Source organism: Equus przewalskii, chromosome 9 (genome assembly GCF_037783145.1).
Source record: "Equus przewalskii isolate Varuska chromosome 9, EquPr2, whole genome shotgun sequence".
Lineage (NCBI taxonomy): Eukaryota > Metazoa > Chordata > Mammalia > Perissodactyla > Equidae > Equus > Equus przewalskii.
Genome location: NC_091839.1, coordinates 21,477,991 through 21,494,680, shown reverse-complemented (window position 1 = coordinate 21,494,680; position 16,690 = coordinate 21,477,991). Strand labels below are relative to the sequence as shown.

The window sequence follows — 16,690 nt, the reverse complement described above, 5'->3', positions numbered from 1 at the left end:
GTCATGGCTTCCCCAGTCATGGTACAAAATGGTTAACTTTCATCTAGAGTCACAAGTATGCCAGAGAATAGAGAACTGGTTGCCAGGGGCTGGGCAATGGGGGAAATAGGGAGGGGTTGGTAAAAGGGTAAAAACTTTCAGCTATAAGATGAATAGGTCTGAGGATCTAACGTATAACATGGCCACTATAGTTGATAACACTGGACAGTATAATTGAAATGTACTAAGAGAGTAGAACTAAATGTTCTTGTCAAAAAACTTAAAAAAAATAAGTGCATGAGGTGACGGATGTCTGAACTAACTAGATGTGGGAATCATTTCACACTATATATGTATATCAAAACATCACAATGTATACTTTAAATACTTTACATTTTTATTTGCTAATTACATCTCAATCAAGCTGAAAGAGAGCCAGGCACATGTTGGCTATGCAGAGGTAGCTTTGCATCAGAAACAGGCTGAATCAGCAGCTTGATTCTGGTCAGTCTCTTCAAAGAACATGCCTTTACCATGGACATCTAAATGAGTGACCCAGACAATTATAGCAGCACTGCCATTTGTTTCCACAGTTCACAGCCCCAAAGAGGAGTGCCATTAATCTGCCAGTCTGTACTGTTCCCAGTGGCATGCTAAACAACTAGTCCACTGGAAGTACTGCAGGAATCTGAGATTTGACCATGAACGGAACATCACATCTGATTTCGGTTCTGCAGAGCTGGCACTGAGACTAAACAACCACACTGGCCCAGGGAATAACACTGGGTTTCAGCTTAGCTAAAATCAGTGAACCAGGGCCATGAATTTAGGGGAGTCTCAAGGGTCTAGGGCTCCTCGTGCCAATGGCTTCAGCCACAGTGTACAGGTTAAAATGTCCTCCACAGGGATAGATACCACTTATTCTTGTAAAGCTGAGAAGTCACTGAGTCCAGTCTGCCTATATTGTTGATTACATGCTTTTCAGGAGACTCAGAACTTTTGGGGCCCTTTCTACCTCCTTAGTATTGGAGTCCAAGTGTACTCATCCCAAATTGGAATAGAAACCCAGAGAGTCACAAGGTTTCTAACAGTAAGCCCACAGTTTTGAAGGGAGCTCTCTAGCATCACCTTGATTGAGACATAATTAGCAATGACATGAAAACTTTGTAGATCAGAGGTTAGTGTCATATGACCTAAATCCTTAACCTGCCATCTGGTGGCAAACAAAAGAGTAGCTTGTCCCACTAGAAATTCTCTATCTGCATGACACCAAGATTGGGATACTCACTTCTGGCACTTAAGGGGTGGAAAAGTACAAGCAAATGGCACAACCATTGGTATTCTATTTTGATATAGAAATAATAACAAGACATTGAAGTCCTCAAAAGGACCTCAGTTACCTCATCAAGTTAGCTTTCCTTTGATACTATGACAATGCAAAAAGGCTATTGGTTGTATGGCTCTTTCACTATCCCCTCATCATTGCCAAGATTGCCAAGAAATGAAAGGGTGTAAAATTTTACTCCATTTGTAGACCAAAGAGTTAGCCTGCCAATTTCATGCATGATGGTGCAAGAAATGAGACTCATGAGACTGAGGAAAAAGACACTGTTATATACGGCACAACAGGCAAAAAGGGCTTCATGTCTTCATCCATTCCCATTTCTGCCACATGAATCACGGTGGCCATACGAAGAGATCCACATGGATGCCACACACATAGTAGTTTTCTGTCACCACTTATATTAAGCTTAAGAAATACCAGTCTTTTCAGTTGGGTGTAAGTACACTTGCCCAACTTTGCCGCTGATGAAGGGATTATATTTATCAATAACAAATTAATTATGTATTTATCAATTAAATTAAAACTTTAATTTAATGACTTAATCAGGTAATTAATTAGCCCATCCGCCCCAAGATAGACACTGTTGCCATCATCTAAGGCTGTTCATACAAAAATCCTTGGAATGTAGTCAGGAACAGAAGTTGAGACAAGATATGAAAAAAATTGAGATTCTCATGGAAATTGTCTCCCAATAGGGTGCAGCTTCCTTTTAAAATTGGGTCATAATTGATTTTGTTAAAAGATCCACTGAAGCCGTTTCACACCAAGACTGACCTTGGTTGCGTGGTGCTGTGTAGTTGTTAAAGACTGAAGGAGAAAGGAAGAGACACAGATTTGCCAGGGGACTTTATGGGAAAGACAGATCCAGGAAATAGATAATGTTAACCTAGGTGAGCAAAAAGAGGTAAGAGCAAATGAAAAGGAGGAAGAATACGACATATTCTTAGTGAGATGAAATTTCTTAGCTTATCAGAAAAAATATAATTCACTATCCACACATACACAGTATATAATTTTGGATGGATTGCTGATTTAACTTATAAAGATATATGAGGTTTTAAAATTAAAACAAGGGAGGACATTTCTCTAGTCTTAAAATAGGAAAATAGTTCTTAAACAAGATAATAAAGATTATCTGTAAAGAAAGAAATACCAAATTATGTTCAAAATAAGGCTTGGTCCTCATTAAGACAATCACACTCACACACACAGAGTGAGAGGGAGGAAGAGAAAGATCATCAGAGAAGTTACAGAGAGATCATGAGAGAAAAGGAAAAAACGTGGAAAGGAAATACGTCCAGCCGATATGAAGAACTATTACAAACATGTAAGAAAAAGACAACACAGTAGAAAAATGCACAAAACAAACTAATGCATGCTTCAAAAAGAGGTTGCTCAATGTCTAATAAATATGTGAAAATACACTCAACTTCCATGATAATCAAAAGCAGCAACTAAAATCCCTGCTTGACACCATTACATACCAACAGAAAGTGAAAACTTTTAAACAAAAAAAAAAGTGGTGACAAGGATGTGGACACACCAAGAATCTCCTGCACTGCTGATGGGTGTGGAAATGGTGCAAACACTTTCCAACCCTCTTTGGCACTGTCTCCTAAAGCTAAAGAGATGTAAACCTGTCACCCAACAAGTCCACTATTACATTTAGAGCCAACAGAAATTGGTATGTGTGTCATCAAAATATGTCCTAATGTACATACCAGCACTATTCCTAACAGTCTCAAACTGTAAATCACCCATATGCCAGTAACAATGGAATGATTAAATTCTTTTATATTCACACAATAGTATATTATACAACAATGTGAGTGAATGATCAACAGCAACAACATACAGCAATACATTCACAAACAACATAAGGAATAAGAAAAGCTAAATACAATTGAGTTACTGCTCTATTATTTCCCTTCTATAAATCACAAAACGGCATAAAGTGACCTCTGCTGTTAGACCTCAGAGCAGTGTGTCCCTTGACGAGTAGTGACTGGGAGGAAGCACAAGGGGCTTCCAGGGGTCTGACGATATTCTCTTTAGTGATCTATATATCGCGTACAGAAATGTGTTCACTTTGTAGACTTTCAGTGAGCTATGCACTTATGACCTGTGTGTGTGTCTTTAAATTTTTCAAACACGTATCACTAATGAAAATTTTGGATCTCGCCAGGTCAGAAACCGAATGGGAGGGGATGGCTATTTGTCCAGGACTTGAGAGATATTAACAAGATAGTTAATCGTTGCTTCCCAGTTGATCCAAGTCTGAACACCATGTTGTGACCAGGCCAAGCAAACTCAAAATGGTTCACTGCTGTAATCTTTGTACAGCATCCATGTAAAACCCAACAGCCAATATCTATTGGCCTTCACTTGGGACATTCAACAAGGTACATGGACAGTATCAAGGGTTCACTGAGGCCCCTTTGTATTTCTCCAAATTACTTACCCCACCAAGTTTTAAACATCTTCCTGGTCCCCAGGATGATGACCCTTTTACAATATGTAGAGAACGGCATGCTGTGCTGAGTAACCAAAGAGGCAGACTTAAATAATTTCATTTATTTGCTGCCATGGTTAGCTGAAAAAGGACATAAAGTCTCTAAGGAAAAATCACAATTATCTCTAGAAACTCTTCATTACCTAAGTCATAATCTACGTGCTGAAGGAATCCAGTCATCTCCCCCTAGAAAATTAGTCTGGTCAAAGAATTTCTTAGGTTACAACTCAGTGACATCTTAGTAGATGTCTAGGCTTGGCTGGTTATGACAGACTGTGGGTTGCGAATGTTTCTCTATTGGCTTCCTAACTTTGCAAACTCAGCAAATTTCAGTCCCTGAATCCCTTTGTTGGGACATAAATATGTGCAGGTTTTTATGAGACTAAAACAAGTGCTGCAAGCACCATCTACCTTAGGGCTACATAACTATTGAAATACTCTGCTTCATTTGTGCAGGAAAGAGATAACCAGGCCCTGTGAAGGTTCACAGAAGAATAATAAACAAAGCCCTGTTGTTTATTATAGCATACTGCTCGAATCAGTTGCTTGTGCGTGTCTCTGCTGTCTTAAGGCTATAGCTCAGATGCAAAGTTAGTAGATACCTCAGCATATTTAACCCTAGGAAATGGCTTTCATTTATAAACACTGCACGCTCTCCAAAGTCTTCTTAACTCTGAATCGACTCAACGCTTCTGTGCAAGCTAACTAACCTTCTATGAGAGACTTCTGCTTATATTACATAATCTACAGCTTAAACACTGTAAAATCTTTAATGCTCCTACATTACTATCTCTGCCTGTTGAAAACAAGCCCCATCGCTCAGGTAATCACGTCTCATTTTGTGACTCTGTAACCTAATTTATGAGACATCCCCTTGCTAACCCTGATCTAATCTGCTTTGTTGATTGGTCATACTGTAGACACACAGTAGGCAGTTTCCAGGCTGGTTATGCTATTACTGCCCAATATGAACTACTTGAAAGGAGAAACCTCTTGCAATCTGAAACAGGTGATCAAGAAGAGACCCATGCCCTTACAAAAAATGCCAATTTTTAGAAGGACAATCTCTTAATATTAATACTGACAGGTGATATGCCCTTGAGGTTGTCCACAATTTAGTATGTTATGGAAATAAAAGGGTTTTCTCACATCCTCTGGCACCCCAATCAAAAGTGGACAAGTAAATGATCTTCTTACTGCTCTTCTCTTACCTTGTGAAATTGCTATCATCAAAATTGAGGCTCACACTAAAATGATTGAATCTGATTATCAGGAAAATCCCCTGCCTGACTTTCACACAAAGACAGTGGCGACAGAATCTACACAGATTGTGGCACATGTGGATGAATTCCTTTCTGCTTCCTTGGGATATAAGTCCTTGTTGACAGACTGCACCACCTTGATTCCTTTGTAACATGGCAACACTACTCATAAATCAGATAAATTAAGATGGACAAACAATTGTAAATTAAATGAACAATCAGAGCTTTGGGAAACCCAAATGGCCGCTTGGTTCTACCCTACTCCCTGGCATACCCATTTTTTAGTTTTTTACATTCCTTCACCCCACATGGTGCATTTAAGATGACTATAATTAGGCATAAACATTGGTGGGGAGACCTCTATAAAACTGCAACAGCAGATTACCCGAAATTTCTGAACTGTAAGTTATTTAACCCTGGAATAACTATTTTCTTTCCCAAAATGCTTCAGACCTCCTCCCACTGGACGCTTTGAGCACCTGCCACTGGAGTTTATTCAACAGCCACTTGGTTTGGCTTACCAATATGTTCTTGTTATTATGCGTATGTTTTTCAGGATGAGTTGAACCCTTCCTTGCCACAAAGTTGATGCCCCCACAGTGGCAAAGAAGTCCTTGGAAAATATTTTTCCCAATTGGAGTATACCTTCCACAGTCTCCAGTGACTGAGGCACCCACTTCACTGGACAAGTCAGATGAGTCCTAACAAAAACCTTGCAAACTTCTTGGAATTATCAAGGACACTAGCATCCTCAATCATCAGGCAAGGGTGAAAGAATTCATGGGATCCTGAAAGTTAAAATCTTTAAACTTGCTGAAATGACTGGACTTCCTTGGCCTAAGATATTGTCTTTGATCTTCCTGATTGGTCACAGTACTCTCTTTGAGAAATATAAGCTCACTCCACATGAGACAGTCACTGGCAGACCAACGTCTATTGGAAAATAACTTTCTGCTGACCCACTGATGTCTCATGCTAGTATGACCAGCTACTGCAACTCTTTAATGTCTTATGCTAAAGCCTATCAGTAACAGGTTAAAATACCATTCCTGATCCCAGTTCCAAGCATTCTGTTGTACAAACCCTGGAATTTGGTGACTGGGTATTCTGGACACATCATCAGAGGAAGACAGCTCTCAAGTCCTGTTGGAAGGGTACTTACCAAGTGCTCGTGACCTTGACACTGAGTGAAATTAGAAGGCATTAAGCCTGAGTCACGTCTCACACTTAATGAAGGCTCCACTTGACATCTGGTCCTGTACAAATGCTGGAGTCCTCTAAATCAACTTGACAAGGAGGAGAAATAGCTGACATTGAGGTAAACTGATTCCATCCAAGAAGTCAGATCAACAGTTCATAATTTTATTAAACATGAAGCCCGTTCTGCCATTACTTCCATCCTTTACTCTCCCAACGCCCTGGAAAAATTACACACTCATGGGTATCTCTCATGCCATTGCGAAGGGGAGTAATTTTCAGATCTTGGATATTTCATCAAAGATTCCAATCTACCCATGATGGGGATAGCCCCAGTGTTCCCTGTGATCAATTTCTCTTCCATTCCCAATGTCACTGGAAAAATGATTCACCCTCCTTAAAAGTCACTTACCGAGTTCAACTTTAATGACTTGAACATAAAGAGCCTCGATGTAACCTTTCTCCAGTTATAACTGTATTTGTCCAATTAGACATAATTACATATATAAATCTGAGTACATATGCACCCTCACATTCTTGTGATTATCTAGATCTGATCTGTCTCCACATTAAGAGGTCTCAACAGCAGGATCCATCTTTGCAAGGTATATAGAACAACTCTTTGTTTCAGGCTAGCTCATTTCCCTTCCATATACTGAAAATCTAACTGACCCTTGACTTGAAATGGTAACTGCACCAATCCCTGCAAATGGATTCAACAACAATTACCAGGAATGGTGTGTGCCCTGACAGGCTTTGCTTTTGTCTGTGTTCATTATCTTTCTCATTGGACTTATGAATGCCTAGGTGGCTGATGCATTGGTGGGCAATGCTTCTTAGATTATCTAACTCTGCCATTAACTTGCCACAAAAAAAGGAGACAATTTATGGGTCCATTCCCTTGGATCTACATCATCAGCTGAGACTGGACATATCAGAAGGAGTTCATGACCCAGGATTGACTTCCTTTGCCCAGGCCATACTTCCGGGGTGAGGGGAAAATGTAAATGAGAATATGAGCAGAAACCTCTTCTTAACTCTTGAGAATACACAGAATCTGATGCTCAAACAGTAGATGCTCAACAGAGACCCTTAGACTTTCTGGCCAAAGTTGCTCTTGATGGTAGATTGATTATTACTGATTATAATAACATAATCAATAATATATTGACTGTCTTTGAAGTGAGCAAGGAGGTTTCTGTGGCCAACACCTCCTGCTGCACCTGGATTAACACACCTGGGGAAGTTGAAGCTCAGAAATAAGATCACTGAGTAAGCTACATGCACAGAGGTGACTTTATCAGCAGGGTCTTTCCTTAACTTATTTGATTTTGAATGGTTTGAGCTGGGGACAGTGTCTTCAACATGAACTGTAGACATTGCAAATTATCCTGCTTATAATAATCTCCCTAGTGTGTTGTATTCTCTCAAAAGTGTTAAATGCATGTTTGTAGCTACAAAACAGCAAGCATATGATCTCCCTAAGCCTGGAACATCAGAAAAGGAACAAAGAGAATGACCAACTTAAAGATTTGGGGCCTGAAGCCATGAGCTGTGACTATAGGAGGGATTAAACAAACATATCGTGACCTGTGGATATTAACCAAAGGATCAATAAAAGCTGTGAGTGGTAGCTGAGAGAGCTTCTAATACCTTTAATTTTGATCATATCGCTCAGTTAATCTAAGAGGCTACACAAAACTGAGAAATTGTTAAGAAGGAGACAGCAGGCCCCAAATGGAGTTACCTGTGCCAAGCTCCACATTAACAAACCAGAACTTAATACCTAATTGTAACTTCAACCTCCCTTGGAATGTAAACTGTACCAGGCAAACTGGAATTATGTGGTCAACACGAGTGAGGTAATCTTTCCCATAGACTCCTTAGATTCCCCTAAAAATGGTGACCTTACAGCAATGCTTTCTTTAGAAATAATTCCCTTTTTTCACCCCCTCCTTGCCTTTAAAACCGTTTCCTTTTCTGTAGCCCATTGGAGCTCCCTTCTGTTTGCTAGGTGGGATGCTCCCAGATTCACGAATCATTGAATAAAGCCTCTTTGATCATTCAATTTACTCAGTTTAATTTTTGTTCCTTATTAAGCTAAAGAGTCAAAGGGTTTCTAAGACTCACGCTTAAGTTTGCAAGACAGCTCACTAGCAAGCTAATTACTGCTGTCTAAAGAGAATACCTATTAATTGTGTCAGGGTGGCCCTGAGTTAATATATCAAGAGGGGCTTCGAGATGGAGGCTGCCAGCCTTTGCTAGAGTCTCTAAATGACAAAATCATCACTCAAAAACTTTGTGCTCTCTCCCAAGTGGCAGGCAATCGAGTAAGACCTGGGCCTCCTTCTGTAAGATGAGGAGACAGATTACAGTTTTTCCTTCACTGCTGGAAGAGTTGAAGATTGTAAATATGCCCGTAGACTCCCAATAAACTTTCATTGGAAAATGGGACTCTGGATTTTGGTAAGCTTTTCTCAGCCTCCTATCCTGACTGACAGATGAAAATTTGTTTTAACACGGGCTATTAAGACAGAGTTGTCAAACTTGCCAACAAAGAGAATATCACTTACATAACAAAATGTTTGTACATCACAAGTTAGTGGCACTCGATCTTAATCTTTACTCAACCTCTGGGTGCAAGTGAAAGGGGAATCTGTCTTACCAACACTTATCTACCTGCAACTCCCCCTGATTGAGATAAAGCCCTCTGGCACTTATGGGATAAGGAAGCATAAACAAATAGTAGAACAATTACCGTTACCTTCTGATGTGAGAATAACAAGATGATATTGAATTTTTAAGAGCGTCTAGTCATGTCCCCTCAAAATTTATGTATTGAAATTCATTACCCAAGATGAGGTACTAGGCATTGGAATGTGGGAGGTGATTACGTCATGAGGACAGATCCCTAATAAATTGGATTGGTGCCCTTTAAAAGAGGACCGAGAGAGCGCCTTTACCTCCTTCCACTTTTTAAAGCTACAAGAAGTCTGCAACCCAGAAAAGTGCCCTCACCTGATCAAACTGGCACCTTGAGCCCAGACTTCTAGCCTCCAGAACTGGGAGATATAAATTGTTGTTTATTAGGCACCCAATTAGTAGAATTTTGTTACAAATGCCCAAACAGACAGAGATAGGCTCTGACTACCTCAGCAAGTTATCTTCCTTTTGATAATGTGGCAATACACAAAGGCTCTTGGTTGTATGGCTCAGACACTCTCCTATCCTCACTATCAAGAAATACATTTGAAGAAATGCCAAGAAATGCCAAGTGTGCAATATTTTTTTTTAAGATTTTATTTGTCTCCTTTTTCTCCCCAAAGCCCCCCAGTACATAGTTGTATATTCTTCGTTGTGGGTCCTTCTAGTTGTGGCATGTGGGATGCTGCCTCAGCGTGGTTTAAGGAGCAGTGCCATGTCCGCGCCCAGGATTTGAACCAACAAAACACTGGGCCACCTGCAGTGGAGTGCACGAACTTAACCACTTGGCCACGGGGCCAGCCCCAAAGTGTACAATATTTTACCCCATTGCAGACCAATAAGTTAGTCTGCCAGTTTCATGAATGGGAGGACAGGTTAGGAGACTCCTGGAATTTAGACAAGACATTGTTCATCATTGCCCAAAAGACATCAACAGCTTTGTGTTCACCTCTCTATTGCACCCACAAGGTCAAAGGGGGCCACGCAAAGAGATCAAGGAAGATTCTGCACACAAACTAGGCTGGTGTCACATCTGGAGAACACTAAGGTTAACAAACCTCAAGCTTTTAATGTTGGTTATAAGTATAAATGCCCAACCTTTGCTTCTGAGGAAGGCATTATCTTTATTATATTTGTCAGCTAATTAATCTGTCCTTTCCCCTGTGACAGACACAATTGCCATCTTCGAAAGCAGTTATTCAAAAACCCTTGCAAGGTAGTCCAGAACAGTATCTGACACAAGATGTGAAAGAAATTTGAGACCCCTAAGGAAAATGGTCTCCTTTCTCTTTCAATCTTGAGAATAATTAATTTATTGAGTGAAAAGATCCATTGAAGATTTTTGGTACCAAGACTGACCTTGGTTGTGTGGTGCTGTGGGGTTGTTAAATACTGAAGGAGGCAGGAGAAGACATAGATTTGCCAGGACACTTCACAGGAGAGACACATCCAAAGGTGAGGTGATGTTATCCTAGGTGAGCAATGAGAGGGGAGAGCAAATGTAAGGAAAGAATAATAATATATATTCTGAATCCAATGAAATTTGCTAGCTTAGAAAAATATATAATTTGATATCTGCACGCTCAACAAGTCCATTCTGAATGGCTTGCCAATCTAAACTTTAGAGCTCTATAAAGCATGAAAAAAGAATACCTCAGCAGTCTTAGGATAGGAAAATATTTCTTAAACACGATGACAAAGTTTACCTACAAAGGAGGAAATATCGAGTTATATTAAAATTAAGACTTTCTCTTCATCAAGACATACACACACAAAGACAGAAATAAAGAAAGCATGAATGATCTACAATTAAGGAAACATGTGCAGCTCATAATGAGAACCACAACAAATTAATGAGAAAACAACAACATGATAGAAAAAACCTACAAAATAAACTAACACATAGTTCAAACAGAGGTGGCCCAATGGACGAGAAATAAGTGAAAATATGCTCAACTTACATAATAATCAAGAAAATGCAAATTAATTCACTGTTTGGTACTATCACACATCCACTGGAAGCCTAAAAAAGAAAAGAGAAAAAAGAATAAAAGTCTTGGGGCTGGCCCTGTGGTCGAGTGTTTAAGTTTGTACACTGTGCTTCGGCAGCCCAGGGTTTCACCAGTTCAGATCCTAGGTGCAGACCTAGCACGATTCATCAAGCCAGGCTGAGGTGGCGTCCCACATAGCAGAGCCAGAAGGGCCTACAAGTAGAATATACAACTATGTACTGAGGGGCTTTGGGGAGAAGAAAAGAGAAGAGAAAAAATAATAAAAGTCTTGAAAAGGATGTGGACAAACCAAGAGTCTCTTACACGGTTGGTGGGTGGGGAGATTGGTATAAACGTCTCCCAAACCTCTTTGGCACTATCAGCTAAAGCTAAAGAGGCGTAAACATTAAAACCACACATCTATGGACAGCTTATCTTTGACAAAGGAGCTGAGGGCATACAATGGAGAAAAGAAAGTCTTTTCAACAAATGGTGCTGGGAAAACTAGAAAGCCACGTGTAAAAGAATGAAAATTGACCATTCTTTTTCACCGTTCACCAAAATAAACTCAAAATGGATTAAAGACCTAAAGGTGAGACCTGAAACCATAAGGCTTCTGGAAGAAAACGTAGGCAGTACACTCTTTGACATCAGTATTAAAAGGATCTTTTCGGACACCATACCTTCTCAGAGAAGGGAAACAATAGAAAGAATAAACAAATGGGACTTCATCAGATTAAAGAGCTTCTTCAAGGCAAATGAAAACAGGATTGAAACAAAAAAACAACCCACTAACTGGGAAAAAATATTTGCAAGTCATATATCTGACAAAGGCTTAATATCCATAATATATAAAGAACTCTCGCAACTCAATCACAAAACATCAAACAACCCAATCAAAAAATGGGCTGGAGACATGAACAGACATTTCTCCAAAGAAGATATACTGATGGCCAATAGGCACATGAAAAGATGCTCATCATCGCTGATCATCAGGGAAATGCAAATCAAAACTACACTAAGATATCACCTTACACCCGTTAGAATGACAAAAATATCTAAAACTAATAGCAACAAATGTTGGAGAGGTTGCGGAGAAAAAGGAACCCTCATCCACTGCTGGTGGGAATGCAAACTAGTGCAGCCACTATGGAAAACAGTATGGAGATTCCTCAAAAAACTAAAAATAGAACTACCATACGATCCAGCCATCCCACTACTGGGTATTTATCCAAAGAGCCTGAAGTCAGCAATCCCAAAAGTCCTGTGCACCCCAATGTTTATTGCAGCACTGTTTACAATAGCCAAGACATGGAAGCAACCTAAGTGTCCAGCAACAGACGAATGGATAAAGAAGATGTGGTACATATATACAATGGAATACTACTCAGCTGCAAAACAGAACAAAATCATTCCATTTGCAATAACATGGATGGACCTTGAGAGAATTATGTTAAGTGAAATAAACCAGCGAGAGAAAGATAATCTGTGTATGACTCCACTCATATGAGGTATTTAAAACTATGGACCAAGAACAGTTTAGTGGATACCAGGGGAAAGGTGGGGTGGGGGGTGGGCACAAAGGGTGAAGTGGTGCACCTACAACATGACTGACAAACATTAAGTACAATTGAAATTTCACAAGATTGTAACCTATCAATAACTCAATAAAAAAAAAGAGGCATAAACATGACACCCAATAATTCCACTATTCCATAAATAGCCAAGAGAAATTGGCACATGTCATCAAAACATGTCTTAAATAGTCCCAAACTGAAAACAACCCATGAGCCTATTAACAGTGGAATGATTCTTTTCTATTCAAACACTAGAGTCCTATACTGCAATGCAAATGAATGATTACCAGGAACATGCAGTAATACATTCACAAACAATATAAGGGATAACAAAAAATAAAAATAAAAAGAGTAAAGGCTCTATTTATTTTTCCATATAGATTGCAAAAGAGGCTAATGTGACCTGTGCTGTTACATGCCAGAGCCTCCGATGAGCAGTGGCTCCCCTGATGAGCAGTGACTCCCCTGAAGAGCAGTGACTGGAAGGGACCATGATGGACTTCTAGGGGTCTGTTAGACGAAATTCCCTTGGTTGAACTAGGTACTGAGAACAGAAATGTGAACTGCCCTTGAGCTATGCACTTATGAACTGTGGTTGTGTCTTTAAATTTGGGAAATATATATCACCAATCAGAAAGGTGGGATATGGTGAGTACATTAGTGTTGTACAGCCCTTATATTGTAAAGGTAGGGTTTAGAGTCTTAAATAGAGTGACACTGTGATTAACTTTTAAATTTATATTGACATTTCTAGGCAAAAATTAACATATAATGAGCATACAACTTTAAAAGAAAAGGGATCAATCATAATGAAGAATTATAATGTAGACATATTTATAAATGAATACAGCAGAAGTTAGATAAAATAAGAAAATAAACTCTACTGACACTGAAATGTATACATCATTATATCATTATACTATATTATTATAATATATTACATTATAAAATTATATTATATAAAATTAAATGGACCAATTATATGTTTTAAACTCAAACATTTTTCACTATGTTCATTGGATTTCTTAAGAGATATGGCCAAATAATAAAATTAAAGTAGGAAAGTGAAAAATTCATTCTATGGAATTTTAACAATTGAACTAGCATAGCAATATACCATCAAGTAACATACAAGTTAAGATTTGTCTTTATTGTAATTAGTACTATATTAATTCTTTTCTTGATGTACAAATTTCCAATGTATTGAATGATTGATAACAAAGATAGTTGACTTTATATGTATATGAATATATACATATATATTCAAAATTCACACACAGATACAAATACACACAGAAATTACACTCAGACATATACATTTATCATCACAATTGTACTTATGTGTGTGTCCACATGTGTTTTTTTCTAGTATTTAACGATACGATTTGTGCGAAATATTGAAGTAGCTTGTGTGAGCTAAAAGAATGATTTCCATTTGTCATACAAGAACCAATATACATCATTTAGTTCAAAATACCTTTGTAATTTAAGCTACTGAATTTTCAGTACTTTGCATCAGCTTCAGAATGTAAATACAGAGAAACCTATTTAAAAACCTCTCCTGAAATTAAGGAAATACTCACTTTCCTCCTTGAAAATCAAGGAGTCACAAACTCCACATAAATAGAATGGACTCATGTCTTTCCCTTCAAAATACCTCTCCCTACCATGCTCCAAATTTAATGGCCATCTATTTAGTCATTTTAGAGACTGGAGTGTGCACCTCCAAACCTCTTCATTGCCAACATGCCCAAATCGTCTTCCCCAAAGAGAAAACACTGCCTTCTACAGAACCCAATTCCATGCAATTCGTGTCTTTAAAATTGTCCCACTCACATCACGTGATTTGAAAATCAGCTAAAATCTAATTTTGTGCTATCATTTGCCCCTCTATAGATTAAGCTGGCCATTTCTACCTGAAAATGTTAAATGTTTAAACATGCTTACCTCCAACCACAACATCATCTTTCAAATAAATGACTCCTGCTTCCTGAAGGATGTAATGTACAAAACTCATTTCACTCCAAAAAACTTTACTCATTGGCTAAACTTCCTCTCCAGCACCCTTGTCTTCAGTTTCAGTTATGACCAGCAACATGCTATTTTATTTTATTTTATTTTTTTTTTGAGCCATATTACTAGTGTAATTAAACATTAGAACAATCTTGGAACAGGCAAGCAAAATATTCCAAAGGCCGAATCATGGCTGCACAGCTAACTTGTTTCCACCGTGACGTGTATTGTACACTGTGAGACACCACAGATACCTTATGCGGATGGTTCAGTAGCAGAATGGCACTTGGTTTGCTCTTAATAGAAACAACATAAATGCAACTGACAATTTAGAGACAGACAATGGCCTTATTTGCATGCTGAGAAATCTGGTTGTGTCCCTCTGGTCCACACACCGGTCCCTGTGCAATCTGCCGATGAGTCAACAAACAGCGCAGGATTCATCTCAGTGGCATCTAGGGCCCTTGGTCTAACCAAAATCAATTCTCGGTCGATACTGCAATACCATGGGGTATGACTGATATAAAGGGCCATCCTGAGAGCAGACTTGCGAAGCTGAGCAGTTCAGACACCGAAAGTTTTCGCCTCTTAGTCGCCACCTCGTCATGTAGATGAATTCCATAGTATGATCCTTCCCCATAATTTCACCATTGCACAGCACATCCAACTCATAAGAACTTGGAAGTTTTAGTTTTAAACTTAGAAATTTTTTAATAGTTCCCACAGTTACACGTGTAGAACACCGAATGAATTTCTTCATTAAACCCTTTACTACATTGTCCCCTGATTGTCCATTATTTCGTAAACAATCTAGACATATAGCAATTTGTGGGTCACTTCTGTGATAGTCTTTATCATCTTGATTTTCATCACCTTCTTCATCAACTTTAGGTCTGTCAACTTTTGAAGTATCATCTTGTCCATTTTCTCGAGGCTTATTTTTCTTCCAAAATTCAGATTCACGCTCAAGTTCTTGTTCTCGTAGTCCAGGGACCAGTTTAAATATGATTTCCTCTAACGTATTGTCCAACCTCAACATTTCTAATGGATTGGTCTCATGAACCTGGTTGCCACACCTTGGACAATCATTGCTATCTTCAAAGTGCTGGACAATACAAGTCTTACAGAAGGTATGGAGGCATTCGGTCACTGTAGTTGGCTTGATCAGATACCCTTTACAGATATAGCAGGTGATGTAAGGATTGAAATCTTTTACCAAGTGTTTCCTTTGGGTAGCCATTCGTGGTCAGCTATAACTGGCTTTAGTAGTACAGGCAAAGAGGGGTATTAAGTAGATGAAAGTCTGATGCCAGGAGCTGGTGTGGAGTTCCCAACTGGATGTCCTGAGGCATGAGAACTGACATCCAGATTTATCATGAGATCACTGGTCATCACTCCTTTTGGTGGTTCTGCTTTTCCATATCCCGCGGCCGCGGCCGCCGCCGCTCCTCGCCCGCCAGCGCGCCGGCCTCAGAGGGAAGGAAAGTGAAAGAGAAACAGCGCCCGCCGCGGCCTGGCCGGTCCCCCCATGCTATTTTATTTTTAAGCATCTTTTCTAAAAATGTTGTGCCTAGTTCATCTCTGGGGAATTTGCTGTAATAGATTGAAGTTACACAGTCAAAGCATCCTCCAAAATGTCCAGATGATTTAGAACTCAGTGTTCATTGTTGCATGAATTCTGCAGTCCTCTACTGCAAGTATTAGCAGCACATCAATCACTTGAGTTTTATCCATGATAAATATGTGATTACATTTCAATTACTATTCCAAACTATTATTTATTTTGAAGAAGAAATTCAGCATGTCTTGTTTACATTCTGTGGTCAGCGAGACATAACTGTACTTAGGACTCTGAGGAGGATGAGTGAGCTATCTAATGAACATTGTAGAAATACAGACAATTTTCATGTTTCTCATTAGATTAGGGGATTTTGTATTTTTTAAAAATTATTACTTTTTTATGTGAGGAAGATAGGTCCTGAGCCAACATCTATTGCCAATCCTCCTCTTTTTGCTTGAGGAAGATTGGCCCTGAGCAAACATCTGTGGCTACCTTCCTCTATTTCATCTGTGGGATCCTGCCACAGTTTGGCTTGACAAGTGACGCTTGG

The 16,690-nt window shown here is 39.1% G+C and overlaps 1 long non-coding RNA gene and 1 pseudogene across 2 annotated transcripts in view; both read right to left on the bottom strand.

Moving 5' to 3' along the window:
* Positions 1 to 16,690, bottom strand: part of LOC103554208 (uncharacterized) — a 142,041-nt gene that overhangs the window by 42,850 nt on the left and 82,501 nt on the right. Inside the window, exons 2-5 of one of the 2 annotated variants that reach the window (XR_011522437.1) lie at positions 10,960 to 11,021; positions 10,652 to 10,704; positions 10,358 to 10,469; positions 9,608 to 9,755 (exon numbers count right to left, since the gene is read on the bottom strand). This is a non-coding gene — a long non-coding RNA (uncharacterized lncRNA). Of the gene's footprint in view, positions 1 to 9,607; positions 9,756 to 10,357; positions 10,470 to 10,651; positions 10,705 to 10,959; positions 11,022 to 16,690 lie in introns of those variants that run through there. The other variant, XR_011522434.1, reaches the window with a different exon arrangement.
* On the bottom strand, positions 14,669 to 16,102 carry LOC139073551 (polycomb group RING finger protein 5 pseudogene; annotated as a pseudogene).